This window comes from Muscardinus avellanarius, assembly GCF_963383645.1.
Source record: "Muscardinus avellanarius genome assembly, chromosome: 13".
Classification (NCBI taxonomy): Eukaryota; Metazoa; Chordata; class Mammalia; order Rodentia; family Gliridae; genus Muscardinus; species Muscardinus avellanarius.
The window spans coordinates 89398432-89411846 of NC_137799.1; the positions used below are offsets into that span (position 1 = coordinate 89398432).

The 13415-nt window shown below is 39.6% G+C and overlaps 1 protein-coding gene across 2 annotated transcripts in view; it reads right to left on the reverse strand.

Moving 5' to 3' along the window:
• The window catches only part of FRMD3 (FERM domain containing 3), a gene marked incomplete at both ends in the record, with an annotated part of 271973 nt that overhangs the window by 1387 nt on the left and 257171 nt on the right, over positions 1–13415 (reverse strand). The window lies entirely within an intron of this gene.

Genomic DNA, 13415 nt, shown 5'->3' on the forward strand with positions numbered 1-13415 from the left:
GCTATATTCCCAGACCTATTTTCTATTTTATTTGGAAACAAGGTCTCACTAAGTTGCTGAGAGCCTCACTAAGTAGCTGAGGCTGGCTTTGAACCAGTGCGATCTTCCTGTCTCAGCCTCCCAAGCACTGGGATTGCAAGCACGCACCACACACTCCCGGCTATACCTTGCCCTTTTAATTTAATTTTTAAAATAAAAAATTTATATTTTGAAATATTCTCTCATTTTATCATTTATAAAAGATATTAAAATTTCTATTTAGTCATCAAATTAGTCATCTACTGTGAACTCAGAGCAATTATAACAGTGCTCTAGGAAATATATTTACATATATAGCTCTTTTTCTCCTCTTGTTTCAGTTCATTTTCCATGGATGGGTATCTAAAAGGCAAATTTCTTGGTCAAAAAGTATAAATTTTTTGGAAAATGTATTGGGGGAGATGGGTTCATCAACATCTTCTTTTATAGATGGGAAATCCAGCTGCCTACTGTCAGGCTTGAAGGCCAGCCTCCTAATGTTAAGCCTTAGGTTATCAGTGGGAAATAAAGACAGCATCAAAGCAGTATTCCTCAGAGCAGATCTATAATATGACACCAAATTGTCAGCCAGATGCATTAGATAGCTCCAAAACAGAATACAGTTCACAATTTCTCTCTCTTCAAGATGTGCAGGAGTGAATAGCTACTTTTATCTTTCAAAAATCGACAGGTAAAGCCAGGTGTGGTGGTGCACACTTGTAATCCCAGGATTTAGGAGGCTGAGACAGAAGGATCACAGTTCAAGGACAGTCTCAACTACTTAGTGAGGTCTTTTACAACACAAAGTGAGCACTAGCACATTTTAAAAGTGTGACATACTTCTCTGTGTATATTCAGACCATAATGTAATAAAACTAGAAATCAACTATTAGAAGACCCAGAGAAATTTCATAAATATGTGGAGACTGACCACCACACTGCTGAACAAAGAATGGGTCATAGAAGAAGTAAGGGTAAAATACAAAAGTTCCTAGAAACAAGTGAAAATAGAGATATATCAAAAACCTCTGAGACACTTTGAAGGCAGTATTAAAAGAAAAATTCACAGCACTGACTGCCCACATAAGAATAGAAAATCACCAAATAAATAACCTAATGACACACCTCAAAGTCATTTAAAAACAGGAAAAGTCTAAGCCCAAAGCCAGTAGAAGACAGGAAATTATTAAAATCAGAGCAGAAATCAATGAAGTAGAGAATGAAAAAAAATACCCAAAATCAACAAAACCAAAAGTTGGTTTCTCGAAAAAAATTAACAAGATAGATAAACACTAGCCAACTTAACCAAAAAAAGAATCAACCCAAATTACAAGGATAAATTACAAAAAGGAGATAGTACCAACAGTGTAGAAATCCAGAGGATTATCAGAAACTACTTGGAAAAACTATACTCCAACAAAATGGAAAACCTGGAAGAAACTGACAAATTTCTAGATAAATATAGCCTTCCTAAACTGAATAAAAAAGATATAGAAATTAAAAAAATTATTGGTGCACTGTAGTCATACATCTTAATGGAGTACAAGATGGTAGAGGTATACATGCAAACATGGACCCCTTCCCAAACTCCCACCCCATTTCTTCTCCCCTCCTTCCATTTCATGTTTGGCTTAGTGATTGACTTTGATATGTTTGTGAATGTACATCATGTACATTAGGAAATTTCTCTCTTCCTCTCTCCCATCACTCCCAGTTAGACCTCCTTATTTGCTCATCTATGATTACTCCTCCTTTGTCTAGAGTTCCTCCTATAACCTTTTTCCTAGCTTCTGCATAAGAACTTCCAATGTCTTACTTCTGTGATTGACTAATCTCACTTAGCCCAATGTCCTCTAGTTCCATCCATTTCCCTGTAAATGACATAATTTTGTTCTTCTTTATGGCTGAGTAAAATTCTATTGTGTACATATCCCATAGTTTTGTAATCCATTCATCTGTTGATGGATATCTTGGCTAGTTCCATAGTTTGGCATTGAAGATAGAGAAAATTTAAACCAACCAATAGCAATCAAAAAGACTGAAGCAGCATTAAAGAACCTACCATCACACAAAAGCCCAACCAGATGGTTTCCAAATTAATTTTATAAACTCTTTATAGAAGAGCTAATCCCAATACTCCTAAATTTATTTCTTGAAATAGAAACAGGACTCTCCTAAATACATTATATGAAGCCAACACTACAAGAATACCAAAACCAAAAAAGACAGCTCAAGGAAAGAAAACTACAGGCCTATATTGTTGATGAATGTAGACACAAAACTACCTAAAAAATACTAGCAACACAAATTCAAAATTACATCAAGAAAATCATACACCATGACTAAGTAGGGTTCACCCCAGGGATGCAAGGCTGGTTCATGTTTTTAAAAAAAATCTATGTATTCATTACATAAACAGAAACAAAGACAAAAATCACATGATCATTTCAATCGATACTGAAAAAGCACCAGACAAACCCATTTATGCTAAAAGCACTGCAGAGAATCGGAATACAAGGAACATACCTCAACATCATAATATGCAATAGGCCCACATCCAACATCATATTAAATGGGGAAAAACTGGAAGAATTCTTCCTAAAAACAGGAACAAATCAAGGATGTCCATTATCATCACTTCTTTTCAACATAGAACTTGAGATTCTAACCAAAGAAATGAGGCAAGAAAAGGAAATCAAAGGAGAACAAATAGAAAAAGAAGAACTAGAACTATCCCTATTTGCAGGTGACATGATAATATACTTAGAAACAAACTCAACAACAAGCCAAAAAGCTTATGGAACTGATCAACAAATTCAGCAGTGTCTGGATACAAAATCAACCTTAAAAAATCAGAAGCTTTCCTGTATGCCAACCACAATTCCACCAAGAAAGAAACCCAGAAAACACTTCCACTCAGGATATCCCACAAAAAATAAAATACTTAGGAATAAACCAAATCAAGGAGGTAAAAGACATCTACAAAAAATTATAAAACATTGAATAAAAACTAAGGAAGACCTTAGAAAATGGAAAGCTCTTCCATGTTCTTGTATAGGCAGAATAAATATCATCAAAATGGTCATTCTCCCAAAAGTTATCTACAGATTTAACACAATACCCATTAAATTACCAAAGTCAATTCTCACAGACATAGAAAAATCAGTCCTTAAATTCATTTGGAACAACAAAAAAACCCAGAATAGCCACTGTAGTTCTCAGCAGCAATAATAATCATGCAGGGGGCATCACAACATCTGACTTTAAAACTATACTACAAAGCCATAACAATAAAAACAGCATGGTACTGGCACAAAAACAGACACATAGACCAGAGGGCAAGAAAGGAAGATTAAGAAACAAAGCCACACACTGATCAAATGAGTTTTGACAAAGGGACAAAAATATACACTGGAAAAAAGATAACCTCTTTAACAAATGGTGTTGGCAAAACTGGATAACCATATGCAGAAAATTGGAAATTAATTCCATTTTCCCACCCTGCACAAGAGTCAATTCAAGATGCATCAAAGACTTGGAAATCAGACCAGAGACCTTACAGCTCCTTGAAGAGGGCATAGGTCCAACATTCAACACATAGGGACAGGTAAAAACTTTCTCATCAAGACCCCAGAGACACAATAAACTAAAAGGCAGATAAATATGTGGGATTGCATTAACCTGAAGAGCTTCTTTACAGCAAAGGAAACCATCAGGAACCTGAACAGAGAGCCAACAGGAGGGAGAAAATTTTTGCCATCTATTCCTTTGATAGAAGACTAATATCTAGAGTTTGCAGAGAACTCAAGAAACTCATAGCTAAGAAAACAAATAACCCAATCAAGAAATGGGCAAGTGAACTAAATAGACCACAGAAGAAGTTAAAATGTCCAATAAATGTATGAAATATGTTCACTATCATTACCAATCAGAGAGATGAAAATCAAAACTACCTTGAGATTTCACCTGAGTCCTACTAGAATGGCAATCATTCAAAACACAACAACAAATGTTGGTGAAGATGTGGAGAAGTGGGAACTCTAATACACTGTTGGTGGGTTTGCAAAGTAGTGCAACCACTTTGGAAAACAGTATGGAGGAGCCTCAGAAGAATGGAAATGAACCTACCATATAGATACCACTTCTGGTTATCTATCAAAAGAATAGGAACCAAATTACCAAACTAATGCAGGTGTATCTATGTTTATAGCTGCACAATTCACAATTGCCAAACTATGGAACCAGCCAAGATGCCCATCAAAGACAAATGAATTAAAAAACTATGGGATATTTGCACAATGAAATTTTACTTAGCCATAAAGAAGAACAAAATTATGTCATTTACAGGGAAATTGATGGAACTAGAGAATATTATGTTAAGTGAGATTAGTCAAAATCATGAAAAGTAAAAAATTGGATGCTCTCCCTAAAATGCAAAAGCTAGGGAGAAAAAGGGTCAAAAGAGGACCTCTAGAGAAGAAAGGAGAAGCCAGAGATGAGCAAATAAGGCAACCTAATAATTCTTGGTATGTACTTATTATGAGACCTCAGTTATTGAGTAGGTAGGATCACTTAATATTCTTGGATCTCAGTTTGTTTAACTAAAAAATAGGAGCAACATCCACTTCATCAGGCTGTGGAGAGGGTAAATAAGATAATGGATGTACAAGTGATGTCTGTAGCTTCTAAAAACCTGCAAAAAATGTTACTATCTTAATGAAGAATGGGCTACATGTGATCTTTTATCAAACAGTATCATCTTACCAACACGTATATTAGTTTTCTAACATGTCTACTATAGAATGCAAGATAAGTTCAATTATAAATGGTTATACATATTTTCTTAATTTTCCTTATAGGTGCTAAAAGTTTTCTACATACATTTTCTGGTAAATTCTAATGAGAATGTTCAAAGAGACCAGAAATATGAAGTTAGTAATAGTATCTACATTGCTCCATCAAATTTATTTTACTTCATCTATATCTGAGATGCTTCCTGAATATATTCACAAAGCTCAAGTATAAATATTGAGAACTATTTGTTTGCTTTAGAAGAAATGATAATGATTTAGGAAAAGGAAATCGTTTTTTAATCTATATAATTATGCAGGCTAATTAAAATTGAATAATTACTATAAAGTTTCTGGATACATATAGGAAACACTCAGTAAATGTTAACTATTATATTTTAGTATAATAACACAGTTATGTGTTTTTATACTATCACTGTTAGTATTTAATTTGAGGACATACCTTATGAAGTGAAATAGCTAGCAATGCTTATGGAAAAGACTGGCCATTGAGGACAAATAGGCAGAGTGCCTGTCTATTCCCATCAGCACCATTCACACAGACTCAATATAATGGCAGGTCCGGAAGGAGCATCTTAGAGCATGATACAACCTACTTGGTAGGCTGTTGATAGATGTTGCTATTGGGAAAGCTGTTTTTCATCTTATTGCTGAAGGAAAAATATAGGAACTTTTTGAGTGCACAGCAAAATTAGTGGCAGGTGAAAATGAATGAGCATTGCTCTTATTTATACTCAGAAACCAACCTGTTAACTCTGAGCTTAGGTGTGACAGAAGCCAAATGCTACAGCTGAGGTTTCCAGCAACTCATGCATGTGCAAAATAGCTAACAAGCCTGGCTAAGGACCCTCATCTAGTTTCCTGTGCATAACAATTATTATGAACACAGCAATGTGATACCAGGTGTCACTGGACTTCCTAACATGAGGATACTTGTAACCCCAACTATTGCTCCAGGTTATGGAAAGAATCAAAAGTGTGGAAGAAAGAACAGTGTGAAAAGGCATTTATGGATATCAGAACATAACAGATCATCTGCAATTTGCATTTAACTCTACTAACCTCCTTAGTGGACTTTGAAGGTTGGGTTTCTCAGTAACTCCAACCCCTTGGCAATATCTTTCCATGTTGAAATCCACCATGTCTTCCAGCATTGCTAGGCTAAAACCAAACTGGGTCCTTTTACAGGGTACATCTTGAGCCCTACCTACAACTCTGTCATGGCCACCTGGTGCCTTCCCCATGAGCACAAGGCTTTTGTTCATGCCTGGAGGCTTGAGCAAGAGGACTCACTGGGAACTGCATTATGGTTCCCTCTAAAGTGCCCCGAGGCACCCCATGCTGACATCCAATTATAAAATGCCCCCCAAACTTCAGAGCAGGAGCGCCAGGAGGAGGATGCTTTAAGAAAATCATGGACAGCTGGGCGTGGTGGCGCACGCTTGTAATCCCAGCGCTTCGGAGGCTAAGACAGGAGGATTGCACAGGTTGGAAGCCAGCCTCAGCTACTTAGTGAGGTTCTCAGCAACTTAGTGAGATCCTGTTTCCAAATAAATTATAAAAATAGGGCTGGGGGTATAGCCCAGAGGTAGAAAAGCCCCTGGGTTCCATCCCCCAATACCACAAAGAAAAAAGTAAAGAAAATCATGGACGCTTCTTAGGCATCACATCGTCAGAGATGCTGGGGTAAGGGTCAAGGCTGCCATATATCCTGAATATTTAGGACAGTCTCACAAAGATTTATTCTGCATCCTAGACAACTTTCAAATGTCAAATGTCAAACATTTTCCCTGCAGTTGACAAACCTATTTAGAATGACCTGAATCTATAGCCTATATCTGTTTTAAACCTAAAACATTTGGGGTATCACTGCAACTTAGCTTTAATCTTTCAGAAATGCAGCCACAGGGTAAATTGAAGGAAGACTTTTGGTAAGAGTTGAATATCACATCATCACCAGCAGGGTGCCCAAGGTGTTAGAGATCCCCATGTAGTGATAAACATTATCACCTTAACCTGTCGGGCTCAGCCCTTACTGACTAGTTCCCCCACAATCTAAGCCCCTCGATCCTTAATTCTGCTTCCTGATGAAGAAAAAAACACTGAAAATTCTTCTTATAATTTTACTTTTAATTTATCCTTCTATAAGATAACTTTTTTAAATTTAAAGTTTCATGTAAGTAACTGTTTTCTAAGTTGCACCTCAGGATGGTAACAAGAACATTCAAGATATTGTTACTAAAGGGAGATGCTGGATCTGAGAAGGGGACAACCATAGATCAAGCACATATGCACCTGCCAGGTCTCTGCAGATGTGACACATCTGCTGCTTACTGACAGTACTGACCTTCCAAAGGTGGGCTAAGCTCTGGTCAGTCTACTGATGTTGACCACTTATTGAGTGTGTGTGTGTGTGTGTGTGTGTGTGTGTGTGTGTGTGTTGCATTCTTTAACTGGGGATAAAGATGAGAAAATGAATAAAGAGTGGAAGAAGAAAGTAGCACAAGCCATCACACTTCCTCTGGAAAAGATGATGGAGAGGAAGGAGCATTGGCCTAGGACTCAGAAAAGATGATGGAGAGGAAGGAGTATTGGCCTAGGACTCAGAACACCTGAGTTCCACTCCCCAGCTGAGAAGTAAGCATTAGAGCAGCCTTACCTATGTCACCCCCATTCTATTTTCTTGGACTTCCTACCTGCAAAATTGACCAGACCCTTTCCAGCTCTGATATCTTGTGGCTCCATCTTAGACTATGCCTGTCCATAATCTGTTCCACTTTAAGTTATGAAGGGGAGGGAAGGGCACTAGGATTTTTAATGACGCCTATAAGGCTGGATACCTTAAAGCACATAATCTTGCTATATTCATAAGAAGAAATGAGAAACCTGGGGATTAAAGAGGTTACATAATTTGTACAAGGTCTGGAAGCTAGGAAGCAACAGAGCAGAGGTTTGCACAGAAGCAGACTACTGCAAAGCTCACACTGCTTTCTCCAAACTCCTCCAAAGAGAATCTGAGAGGCCCCTTAACTATGGTGGGAAAACTTCTCTGTTACTGGCCCAATTTTATTTGGTGAAACCACAGTTTTGTCATATAGGGTGACCATGCATCTTTATTTGCCTGGGACAGTCTTACTGTACGCCTGTGGTCCTGGCAGCCTTATTAAAACGCCTCTTTTGTCCTCAGCAGTTTTGCCCAGTCCATCTTACGGTTGCTTAGGAGTATTTCAGCTCTGCTATGATTGTATCATAGCCAATCTAGAAGCCAAAATATAAAATAAAGGCACTTGCTGACATGAGGATTGACATTTTAAACCAGAAATAAGATAAATTTTAAAACTTCTAATGTTCTCTCTGTGCCATCATGAAAAGACTTCCTGTTCATATTAAACAGCTTGAAGAAGCTAAACTTTCCCAAGACCGTATGCCATTAACCTTATATTCCTTCATATCTCCTTTTAATCCTTAAATAAAATTCTTGTCACATGGATTTAAAGAAAAAAATCTTCAGAATGATATTGACTTTTCCAGGTGAGGGTTTTCACTTTCAGGCACAGACATGGCAGAATCGCTAATACTAGTAATGTTCCTGATGTCTCTGAGCATCTTTGGAAGACTGCCGGTTTATTCTATTTAAAACCCATGAAGAGTCATCCCGGTGACTCAGGAAAGTCTGCACGAATGGAAACTTATACTGAGACACAGTCACACACACACACACAGAAAACTCTAGCATCTTCCCCGTCCCTGCATCCTGACCGAAAGTTGCAACACTGCCACCCACGTAGGTAGTCATCTCCTGACACCCAGGGTGGGCAGCATGGCCTGGCATTCTTCTTGTCCCTTCTCCATCCTCCAAGGCTGAGTCCTTACAGACTGAACTCTCCTTCTGGAAGTCACTTTTCACTGGTGTCCTGTCACGACCTATCTACTCTTGCTGACTCTGTTGATATCCATTGACACCATCTTGTGTGACTTCAATATCTAGAACTCTAGGGGTGATTCATGTGTTCCCTGACCTTGAGTTTCTCATCCATTGCTCTTCCCAGCCTACTGAAATGGTTCTCACCAAGGTCTCCACTGGACACTATACTTCTAAGGACTGTAGTGTGTGTGTGTTCATGTGTGTGTTTCTGTCTTACTACTCTAAGACTCTATACCCTCTTGGTTCTCATCCAACAATTCTAAGTCACCTCTGTCCTCACAGCTCTTTCCCCTTTGTGGCGGTCTTGATTCTCTGCTCCTCACTCTGTCTCCTCTTTCTTGAAGCCTCACTGTATGTGTGGTTCTGATATACTGCTGCAGAGTCATTCAACCTGGTGTTACAGGTAACCAGGCACCTCCAAAGCTGCCAGTTGCTCCTTGTAAAGAATGCTGCACAGAGAAGTTTAGGAGCCTGTGGACACCCCATCACCTCTTGGACATCACCATTAACTTTAATAGTAAAAGCTATAAAATTCATTCTTGTGTATTTGAACCCTAACTTTATACAAATTGCTTTGGACCAACCAGTTACTTAATTGTTCTGTCCCAGTTTCCTCATCTATAAAATGGAAGAGAAATCCAGGACATAGTACATGTGAAATTGTGTGCACAGGAATACATACGCTGATGCATATAAAGACCTGACATATGTTAAACACTGAATGACTTTTAGTATATTAAAATGTATAAGAGGTCCTATAAGAGATTAATTTTATTTTTTAACCCAACATTACCCCCACATTTATTTGCCCAGACAAATTAGAACTCAGTTTAGTTTGGGAAACATGCATTACTGAATCTCTGGCCCGCCTCAACACAAAACTCTTTAATGAGCTCCAATACATACGGTGCAACTACACCCGGTAATATCAGTCTTAATATGTCCAAACCAAATATATCTCCTCCCAATCAAATCCTCCCCTCCCCTCCCTCACTGTGTATGCAGTAAGAGGCACCACCTCTACTCAGTTTCCCAAATCAGCAATTTGATAGTTAACTCAGACTTCTTCCTGACTGCTCACACCAAACCTTCTCCAACTTCTCCAAACTCTACATAATTTTGCTTTCAAAGCTGCCCCTGTCTCTCCAGTCTTACCACTTCTCAAAGTGATGACAGCAATGGGAATGCATCCTGATGGGTTTCTGTGACTTTGGTCTGGGTTCTTGGGAATTATTTAGATGTCAGTTAGTTATATAGATCTTCTTTTTTTTAAGAGGGTTTTTCTTCTACCTTTCAGACTACTGTTTTTTGCTTTGTTTTGGTTTTGGGGTTTTTTTGGGGGGGAGGGGTATTGTACTGGGATTGAACCCAGGGGCAATATACCTTTGGGATACACCTCCAACCTACTTTATTTTTTATTTTGAAACAAGTTCTCGCTAAGTTGCTGAAGCTGGCCTCAAACATGAGACCCTTCTGTCTCAGTCTCCCAAGTACTGGGATTACATGCATGCACTACCATGCCTGGTTCATGTAAATATTAAATTAAACTCTTTAGCACAGGACAAAAATGTTCTTCTTTACCACACATATTTCTACCATATGCATCTATATAGAGTTGCTCATGTGTCATGCCAGGCCATGACTCTGTATCTTTGCCTCTTCCTGGCTCTTACTCACTCTTCAAGATTCCATGGGTCACTTCCTCTGGGAATGCTCTCCTACAGATGATACAGATGCTTATTATCTGGGAATGTCCACGGTTGGCTCTCCATTGTCCATTTCACCCCCAAATCATTAGCTTAAGCTAATCATGGTAACTCTTGTCTCTTGGTCACATTTGAGTTAGAAATGAGCATAAATGCCAACCATGAAAAATAAAAATTAAAGGAGAAAGAGTGAATGAGGCTTGAGGAAGGAATTTCCTAGGACTTTTTTCTCCTTCTAATAAGAACATTCTGGAAAGGTGTAGTCTGTCTGTCTATCTGTCTGTCTGTCTGTCTGTTTCAACTAGAATTTGAACCAACCAGGACATTCTACCTCTGAGATACACCTCTATCCCTTTTGTAAACAGGGTCTTGATAAGTTGCTGAGGCTGGCCTGGAATCTGAGATCCTTCAGTCTCAGTCTCCCAAATACTGAGGTTATAGGCATGTGCCACCATGCCCAGCAAAACTCTTTACATCTTGAAGCTGTTATAATTAAAGGAGACCAGAAGAAAGTCCAGCAGCCATCCTGTGAGGCTGAGGACCACTGCTCTGAGAGAAAGCCTGGACAAAGGGCAAGAGTAGGGGAGAGAGATGAAATGACACTGGCTCTCCACTCTGCAGTCCTATCTGCTTCTGGACTTGTGATAAATTGCCTCATTATTTAGACCAGTGTCAACTAGGATTCTCCTTTACTTGCTGCTAATGGCATCATGACTGTGCACCTGTCATACCATCTGGTGGATCTATTCATCTCCATGGTCAATCATCACACTGGGCTGTGGGTCTATTAAAGAGTTTGCTATTACATCTTTATCTCCTGAAAGGCAAGGATTTGAGGTATCTATGATAGAATTGCATATTTCAAAGCGGTCCTCAATATTCTAAAAATTCAGTTCTTCTTTCATCAATTTAAAATTCAATGTGATGATAGAAACCATATGTAATAGCAAAACTCCTACCAAAAATAGGAAGATGACAAAAAAATTCTTACCACACATTAGTAAGAGTCTGATGGCCTTAGATAATACACTATGATAAAGACAAAAATGAAATGCAAATACTAGAAAAAAGACACAAATCTCTTACCTATTACTAGATGATATGATTATCTACGTAGAAAAAGATTAAAAGAAGTCTGGCAAATTAATGAGTGAGAGTTCAGTAAGGTGTTCAAAAACAAGATCAGTAAATCAAAGCAGGTGGTTTACTATATGCCAACAAAGACAATATAAAAATGTGACAAAGGAAAAACATTCAAAATAGCTAAATGCACAAATAAAACTGGCCATACAATAGCCAGAAATATCTATAATAAAATATGTAAAATTTTCATGGGGACAATGATAGAACATAACCAAGAAACATAAAAGAAAATCTCAATAAATGAAGAAGCATTATGATATTCCTGAATAAGAGGCCTTGATCTTTTGAAAATTCAGTTCTTCTCTCATTACTCAAGTTCAGTGTAATTACAAGTACCAAATTATTTTCATAAACAATAAATGGAGAAAATAATCAGAAAAATTTGTATAAAAAGCAATGGGTTTCATTCAGATAATGAAATATTATTCTGTTATTCAGTGATAAAAAGAAATGCCATGAAAAGTCATGGAGGAATCTTCAATGCATATGGCTAAGTGAAGAAGCTAATCTGAAAGAAGCTAATCTGCACTGTCTGGCTCCAGTTATATGACTTTCTGGAAAAGGCAAGAATATGGCGACAGTAAAAAGATCACTGGTTGCCAAGAGTTGGGGAAAAGGAGGAAGAATGGAAGATAACAGATGATTTTTACATCAGTGAAATTATTCTGTATAATTCCATAATGATGGATGAACGTCATCCAAACTCACAGAATATATGACACAGATGTAAGCTGTGGAAACTGGGTCATTGTATCAGTCTGCTTTTTCATTGCTGTGACCAAAATACCTGGACAACTTAGAGCAGAAAAGGTTTATTTGGGCTCATGGTTTCAGAGGTTCAGTCCATGGTTGGTCAGCTGCAAGCAGAAGCATCAGGGAAGTGTGGTGGAGGAAAGCTACTCTCCACTTATGGTGGGAAGGAGGAGGAGGAGGAGGAGGAGGAGGAGGAGGAGGAGGAAGAGGAGGAGGAGGAGGAGGAAGAGGAGGAGGAGGAGGAAGAGGAGGGGAAGGAGGAAGAGGAGGAGGAAGAGGGGAAGGAGGAGGAGGAAGGGAAGGAGGAAGGAGGAAGAGGAGGAGGAGGAGGAGAAGGAGGAGGAGGAGGAGGAGGGGAAGGAGGAGGAGGAAGGGAAGGAGGAAGGAGGAAGAGGAGGAGGAGGAGGAGAAGGAGGAGGAGGAGGAGGGGAAGGAGGAGGAAGAGGAGGAGGAGGAAGAGAAGGAGGAGGAGGAGGAGGGGAAGGAGGAAGAGGAGGAGGAGGAGGGGAAGGAGGAGGAGGAAGGGAAGGAGGAAGGAGGAAGAGGAGGAGGAGGAGGAGAAGGAGGAGGAGGAGGAGGGGAAGGAGGAGGAAGAGGAGGAGGAGGAAGAGGAGGAGGAGGAGGAGGAGGAGGGGAAGGAGGAAGAGGAGGAGGAGGAGGGGAAGGAGGAGGAGGAAGGGAAGGAGGAAGGAGGAAGAGGAGGAGGAGAAGGAAGGGAAGGAGGATGGAAAGGAGGAGGAAGAGGGGAAGGAAGAGGAAGAGGAGGAGGAGAAGGAAGGGAAGGAGGATGGAAAGGAGGAGGAAGAGGAGGAGGAGGAGGAGGGGAAGGAGGAAGAAGAGGAGGAAGAGGGGAAGGAGGAAGAAGAGGAGGAGGAGGAGGAGGAGGAGGGGAAGGAGGAGGAGGAGGAGGGGAAGGAGGAGGAGGAGGAGGGGAAGGAGGAGGAGGAGGAGGGGAAGGAGGAGGAGGGGGGGAAGGAGGAGGAGGAGGAGGGGAAGGAGGAGGAGGAGGAGGGGAAGGAGGAGGAGGAGGAGGGGAAGGAGAAGGAGGAGGAGGAGAAA